At 49.2% G+C, this 7,672-nt stretch overlaps 1 long non-coding RNA gene across 1 annotated transcript; it reads right to left on the bottom strand.

Moving 5' to 3' along the window:
• Positions 1-2,741: 2,741 nt before the first annotated feature.
• LOC116539070 lies at positions 2,742-5,469 on the bottom strand. The gene is made up of 2 exons (XR_004263909.1): positions 5,314-5,469; positions 2,742-3,114 (listed from the first exon to the last, which is right to left on the bottom strand). It is a non-coding gene; the product is annotated as an uncharacterized LOC116539070 (long non-coding RNA).
• Between the last annotated feature and the right edge of the window lie 2,203 nt (positions 5,470-7,672).

The following is a 7,672-nucleotide window of genomic DNA, read 5'->3' as shown; positions in this document are numbered from 1 at the left end:
TGGAATGGCGTGATCTCTGCTCACTGCAACCTCGGCCTCCCAGGTTCAAGCAATTCTCCTGCCTCAGCCTCCTGAGTAGCTGGGACTTCAGGTGCACACCACCATGCCTGGCTAATTTTTTGTATTTTTATTAGAGACGGGGTTTCACCGTGTTAGCCAGGCTGGTCTTGAACTCCTGACCTCAGGTGATCCACCCGCCTCCACCTCCCAAAGTGCTGGGATTACAAGCATGAGCCGACGCACCTGGCTAATTTTTGTATTTTTTGTAGAGGCGAGGTTTTACCATGTTGGCCAGGCTGGTCTTGAACTCCTGGACTCAACTGATCCACCTGCCTTGGCCTCCCAAAGTGCTAGGATTACAGGCGTGAGCCACTGCGCCTGGTCACGGTTACTCTTTGGTAATCTGCTGAGCTCTGCTGCGATGCCTCTGCCCTGTCTTGCCTGGAATGCCACTCCCTCCCTTCCCTCACCTTTCTAATGGCTTCTTCAAAAGCTAGATTCACTATTCACCTACAGACATTCCCACCACCTCAAAGAAGGTGGGGTGTCACTGCCAAAGTGAAAGAGAGGCTGTACCACCTGCCATTAAGAAAGAGGCACACCAGCCTGGGCAACATATAGCAAAATCTATCTCTACAAAAAATAAAAAATCAGCTGGGTGTGGTAGCATGTACCTGTACTTCCACCTACTCGGGAGGCTGAAGCAGGAGGATTGCTTGAACCCAGGAGGATAAGGCTGCAGTGAGCCGTGTTTGTGCCACTGCACTCCAGCCTGGGCAACAGAGAACCTGCCTCAAAATAAAAAATAAAAAAAAAGAAGAGGCACAATACTTGGTGTCATTGGATTTTGGAGGCAACACACACCCCCCCGCTAATGAGCTACTCTGACCCAATTGCCCAGTAGACCAGAGACTGCCAGTTCTGAGCAACTGACTCTGCAATAGTCCAGGCTTTGGTACAAGCTGCTCTGGCACTTTGGCTGATGGTACTTGAAAAGTCTTTGGCAAATAGCCGGGTGGTGGCTCACGCCTGTAATCCCAGCACTTTGGGAGGCCGAGGCAGGCAGATCACCTGAGGTCAGGAGTTCAAGACCAGCCTGGCCAACATGGCGAAACCCCATCTCTACTAAAAATATAAAAATTAGCTGGTGCAGTGGCAGCTGCCTATAATCCCAGCTACTCCAGAGGCTGAGCCGGGAGAATTGTTTGAACCTGGGAGGTGGAGGTTGCAGTGAGCCGAGATGGCACCCCTGCAGTCCAGCCTGGGTGACAGAGCGAGACTCTGTCTCAAACAAAAAAGAAGAAGAAAAAGGTCTTGGGCAAATAGACTTGGAATCCCCGAAAACCAAGATAAGAGAATCACACACAGACCCCCAGGATCCAAGGCCAGTCGGGCCATCTTCAGCCAATTGTTTTAGCTTCCCATTGAATGCCTGATCATGGAACATCTTCAAAACTTGGTTCACCACTTTCTTTTAGGGACCTTCCCATAGGTAACTACATCCTACACTCTGTGGCCTCAACTGTTTTGGACTGAATGTGTGCTTTATTAAACAGGACTCGTAGCCATTTGCCTTGCTAAGTGACCCACCTGTGTTGACTTTGTCACCCAACTAGTGTGTGATATTGAGCAAGTTAACTAACATCTTAAAATTTAAGAATAAGCCAGGCACACTGAAGCAGGCCCATAGTCCCAGCTACTCCAGGGGACAAGGTGGAAGAATTGCAAGACCCCATCTCTATGAAAATAATAATATAATAATAAAAGTGCTGGGCTGGGTGCAGTGGGTCACACCTGTAATCCTAGCACTTTGGGAGGCTGATGCGGGAAGATGGTTTGAGCCCAGGACTTCAAGACCAGCCTGGACAACATAGTGAGACCCTCATCTCTACAAAAAAAAAATCAAAAATTAGCCAGGTGTGGCACGTGCCACCTGTACTCCCAGCTACTCAGAAGGCTGAGGTGGGAGGATCGCTTGACCCCAGGAGGTTGAGGCTGCAGTGAGCCATGATCATGCCACTGCACTCCAGCCTGGGTGACAGAGTGAGACTCTGTCTAAAAAAAAAAAATACGTTTTTTTAAAAAAAAATAGGTAAATAAGCTGGGCATGGTGGCTCACGCCTGTAATCCCAGCACTTTGAGAGGCCGAGGTGGGCGGATCACAAAGTCAGGAGTTCGAGACCAGCCTGGCCAACATGGTGAAACCCCGTCTCTACTAAAAATACAAAAATTACCTGGGCATGGTGGTGCCCACCTATGTAATCCCAGCTACTTAAGAAGCTGAGGCAGGAGAATCACTTGAACCTAGGAGGTGGAGGTTGCAGTGAGCTGAAATTGTGCCACTGCACTCCAGCCTGGGTGACAGAGTGAGACTCCGTCTAAGATAAATAAATAAATAAATAAATAATTTTAAAAAATAGGTAAATAAATAAAAATGAAGGCCTTAGAAAGGTGCCTGGAGACCAGGCATGGTGGCTTATGCCTGTAATCTCAGCACATTGGGAGGCCAAGGCGAGTGGATCATCTGAGGTCAGGAGTTTGAGGCCAGCCTGGACAACGTGATGAAACCCTATCTCGACTGAAAATACAAAAACTAGCTGTGTGTGGTGACGAATGCCTATAATTCCAGCTACTCAGGAGGCTGAAGCACGAGAATCTCTTGAACCCGGGAGGCGGAGGTTGCAAAGAGCTGAGATCGTACCACTGCACTCCAGCCTGGGCAACAGAGCGGGACTCCATGTCAAAAAAATTATTAAATTAAAAAGAAAGGTGTTTGGAACATAGTCAACAGTCAGTACATTTAAACTGCTGCTGCTGTTACTATGGCTGATGGGAGAGTGTTGCAGAAATAGACTGGGGATTAAGTGAGAGACCTCCGGAGAAATAAGGAGGCGATGAGTATTTGCAGGTGCTCCTGCAGCAGGGCGCCATGGATTTGCTTCCATGCAGAGCGCCGCTGGACTCTCCTCACTGCAGATGGAACCACGCTGCCAGGGCAGAGGGAGGCAGCCCTCAGAACCGTGCCATGGATGCTAGGCCACAGGGTCGTGCCCATCCTTGGGTGAGGAAACCGATCTTCTGCACATGCTTCCCCAGGTGTTTAAAACTCCCTCTCTGGAAGAAGAATCAGAGAACGCTTTAGACAGGTTGTGCTATGGCTGGAAATAGAAACGCCAGGATCTCTCCTTTCAAGTTTTCCATACATTTTAATTTCCTTTTGCTGAAAGGAAAAACACTTGATTCTAATTTATTTGTAGGCCTGAAATGAGATTTTTCCTCAGTTGGAAGATGTGATGTGCCCTGTACACTAAATGAGAGAAGGGTTGGGAAAATGTAAGCAGGAAACTTTTACTGCAGAAGTAAAAGGAATAACTTAAGCGAAAGCCAATCTGAAAAGGCTGCATACTGTATGATTCCAACTATATGACATTCTGGAAAAGGCAAGACTATGGAAAAGGTGAAAAAAAATTCAGCCCTGCCAGATGTCGTGGGAAGGGGGGATGAATCGGTGGAGCAAAGTGGATTTTTAGGGCAGTGAAAATCCTCCGTGTGACAGTATCATGGTGGATGTGTGGCGTTATGCGTTAGTCCAAATCCACAGAATGTACCACAGCAAGAGTGAACCCTCATGTCAGCTGCGGCTCCTGGGTGATAAGATTCCCATGCTAGCAGGATGCTGTCGGGAATATGGGAATCTCTGCGCCTTCCTCTCTATTTTGCTGTGAACCTAAAACTGCTCTAAAAAAAAAAAAATAGTCTATTTAGAAAAATAAAAAAGCAAAATGAAAATGCAAGCTTGGTTTTGAGGGCATATTATTTAGAACTCTGCTGGGTGCAAGTAACAGAAGTTTCTAGCTCACTGAGTCTCAGAAGGATGTTATAGGTCATAGGTGCCTCGGGAACCGGGAGACAGGGATGATTACAGCTGCTGGGAGGAGGCTGCAGTGAGGTGGAAGGCAGAATCCCGGTGGCCACTCTCTCCCCAGCTCCCCTGTTTACACAGGATCCTCTCCCGCTTTCTATAGACACTGCCCTTTCTCTACTCCAATCCTAAATTCCTGGGCCAGGGGACGCTGGTGGCGCAGTGCTTGGGGCAGCTTCCAGCTCCAGCAACTCTGGTCATGGGGGTGGAGGTGCGGGTATGGTTCCATACCAGCAGAAATCTGCAAGGAAGTGAACGTGTGTGTTGGGTGGGCCAGGGCGCTTTCGGGGGGGCCTCGTTTTGTAATAGTCGTGCCCCCATCGCCACCCCCGCAGGAATATGGTGTTCGTTCCCGGCTGAATTAGGCACCGCTTTCTGTGCTTGCTGCTGACACCCGCTTTCCTTTTGATTTAAAGCCGTTGCAGGGCTCCGCTTTGGAGCGGGCATTGGAGGAATTCTTTGGCCACCAAGCAGCCTCCGTGCGTCCCTCTTATATAACAGAGCCACCGAGAGGCTGTTTGCATTCTGCCTGCTTTTTTTCCGTTGCAGTAGTTTATTTATTAATTAGTGTGCAAAAGATAAAAAAGAGGTAATAAGCTTGTTTGTGTGCTAGTCCACGTGTTCTCTGTGCTCATTTTTTCTGCAGCCTGGCGTCGGGAACCGGAACGTTTGGCCCCAGGAGAGGAGGCCGGGACCCATGGTGCCAGAATCTTACCGTGCAGAGGCGACAGGTCAATGCAGTTCGTTCCTTTTCCTCCCTCCCTCTCTTCTCCCCGCCATCTCCCTCCCTCTCCTCCTCCCTCCTTCCTCCCTTATCCCCCGCCCCCCGGAGGGTTCTGGGCGTCCTTGGAAGGAAAGGAGAATGGCCTCCAGGTCGGAGAACTCGCAGCCGTCATGGCAAACACCGCTAGGAAGCGGGGAAAGGAGCCATCGGGGGGTTGAAACTTGGGTTCCAGGCGGCCTCTGGTGGCGCTTGCGGAGAGAGTGCCGCCCGGCTGCGCCCCTCACCCCTCAGCCGGGGACCCTCGGACACCTCCCGGGCGGGCTACCTCGCTGTGGTCTGCTCTGGCCGCTGTCCCCCCGCCTCATTTGCCACGCGCCCCTTCACTTCGGGGGTGCACGCGGGGGCATCTCCGCTTCCACAGTGTGGTGGTGAAATCCGCAAGGATCACAGCCCAGGGGGAGCTGGGCGGGGAACATGGGCAGGATGGATGCAGGGTCTGGCCAAGACAAGCTTCTGGCCCTCCTGCAGCGCTTTGTAATGGAGGCTGACCCGCCTTTTCCGTGCTCGCAGCGAGGGAGAGCCTTGTCGCCCCTCGCAGCACCCCAACACCCACCCCCACCTCCACCGTCCAGCGGCGGCCCTAGCGTCAGTTTGCCCAGTTACCAACCTGAGCAGCCCCGCAGCGCGGCACCCAGCCAGCAGGACAGAGGGAGGGCCAAGGTGGCTCCCCGGGGAGGCAGGACGACCTCGTCGTCCGCCACCCCTCGCCACCCCGGACTTGGGGCCTGGGGGCTTCTGCACTGTTGGAATCCTGCCTGTTGGGGGCGCGGGCTGCCTTGAGAGAGGTTTCTGGATGTAGAGTCAGCTGGGCTCCCTCCCTGCCTTCCCCCTCCCCCCACCACCAGAGACATCCAGGAAATGTACAGATTTCTGCCGCACTCTGGGGTCAAAATGGGACCCGGTGGGAAAAACATGTATTTCATTTTCCCTATATTATGTAATCATGTAAAGAAAATTAAAGACATTTTAAGCTGGGGTTGTGCTTTCTGTAACGGAATGAAAACCACTTCCAAGGCTTCAACTTAAAAAGAATAAAAGGAAAAGGAGGAAAGCTTTTTAAAAAGTTTACTAGGTAAATATTTAAAAACAAAAAGCAGCATAAAAAGAAAATGAAATACAAGCCATTAGGGAAGTGTGAAATAGCAAGCATGTATGTAAAATTTTCTAATGAAATCTTTCCAACCCCCTCTTAGCTTCTTTTTTACTTATTATTACAATTTCAAACAGACATAAAAGTAGATAAGTAGGTAACAAACCCCCACCTTCAACAATGACCAATGTAGTCCAGGTGGTACTCACGCCTGTAATTCCAGCATTTTAGGAGGCAGAGGCGGGCGGATCACTTGAGCTTAGGAGTTCGAGACCAGCCTGGACAACATAGTGAGACCTCCATCTCTACAAAACAATTAAAAAATTAGCTAGCCTTGAGCGCAGGTGCCTGTAGTCTCACCCACTCATGAGGCTCAGGTGGGAGGATCACTTGAGCCCAGGAGGTTGCAGTGAGCTGTGATCTTGCCACTTCGACAAAGCAAAACCATGTCATCAAAAAGAAAAAAAAATTTACCAATGTAGGGCCATTTTTTTTCACCTGTATTCCCACTTGCTCTCCCTCATTGTGTATTTTTATTTTTTAATAATGAGATAAATTGAGCTTGTGTTTTAATTAGGCTTGGCTGCGTAACAAGCCACCCCAAAACTTAGTGGCCCAAAGCAACCATAGCTTACTATTTCTCACCATTCCAGTGATTGGCTGGACAGTTCCTCTGCCAGTTTTGACTGGAGTTCCTCCTAAAATGTCTAAGGTGGCCCCTTGTCCTCTAATAGGCTAGATGGGCATCCTTATATGGCACCTAGAGTTTTCTTTTTTTTTTTTGCTTCCATCAACACAACTTTTCTTTCTTTTCTTTTCTTTTCTTTCTTTCTTTCTTCCTTCCTTCTTCCTTTCTTCCCTTTCTTTTGAGATGGTGTTTCACTCTGTTGCCCAGGCTGCCACGCAGTTGTGCCATTATAGCTCACTGTAGCCTCAAACTCCTAGGCTCAAGCGATCCTCCTGCCTCAGCCTCCTGAGTAGCTGGGACTAAGCACACAGCACCACGCCTGTCTAAATTTTAAAATTTTTGTACAGATGGAGTCTCACTATGTTTCCCAGGCTGGCCTCCAAATCCTGGCCTCAAATGATCCTCCCACTTCAGCCTCCGAAAGTGTTGGGATTACAGGCATAAGCCACCACACCCAGGCCATAACTTTTCCTTTTAATAAACTTTATAGTATATATATATATATTTTTTTTTTCTAAGACTCAATTCAGAGGATATAACCATTATTTTATTTTATTTTATTTTTGAAACAGAGTTTCGCTCTTGCTGCCCAGGCTGGAGTGCAATGGTGCCATCTCAGATCACCACAACCTCTGCCTCCTGGGTTCAAGTGATTCTCCTGTCTCAGCCTCCTGAGTAACTGGGATTATAGGCATGCGCCACCACGCCCGGCTAATTTTGTACTTTTTAGTAGAGACGAGGTTTCTCCATGTTGGTCAGGCTGGTCTTGAACTCCCGACCTCAAGTGATACGCCCACCTCAGCCTTTCAAAGTGCTGGGATTACAGGTGTGAGCCACCGTGCCTGGCCTTATTTTTTTATATTTTTTATTTTTCTAATTTTGTTTATTTTATTTTATTTTTATTTTTTGAGACCGAGTCTTGCTCAGTCACCCAGGCTGGAGTACAGTGGTAGGATCTCAGCTCACTGCAACCTCCACCTCCCAGATTCAAGGAATTCTTCTGCCTAGGCCTCCAAATAGCTGGGATTGCAGGTGCCCACCACCACGCCCAGCTAATTTTTGTATTTTTAGTGGAGACGGGTTTCACCATGTTGGCCAGGCTGGTCTCAAACTCCTGGCCTTAAGTGATCTGCCTGCCTCAGCCTCCCAAAGTGCTGGGATTACAGGTGTGAGTCACTGCGTCCAGCC

The sequence above is a fragment of the Sapajus apella genome, unplaced genomic scaffold (assembly GCF_009761245.1).
Source record: "Sapajus apella isolate SASKATOON/1434 unplaced genomic scaffold, GSC_monkey_1.0 scaffold125, whole genome shotgun sequence".
Classification (NCBI taxonomy): Eukaryota; Metazoa; Chordata; class Mammalia; order Primates; family Cebidae; genus Sapajus; species Sapajus apella.
This window is presented reverse-complemented; position numbering and strand designations above follow the sequence as displayed.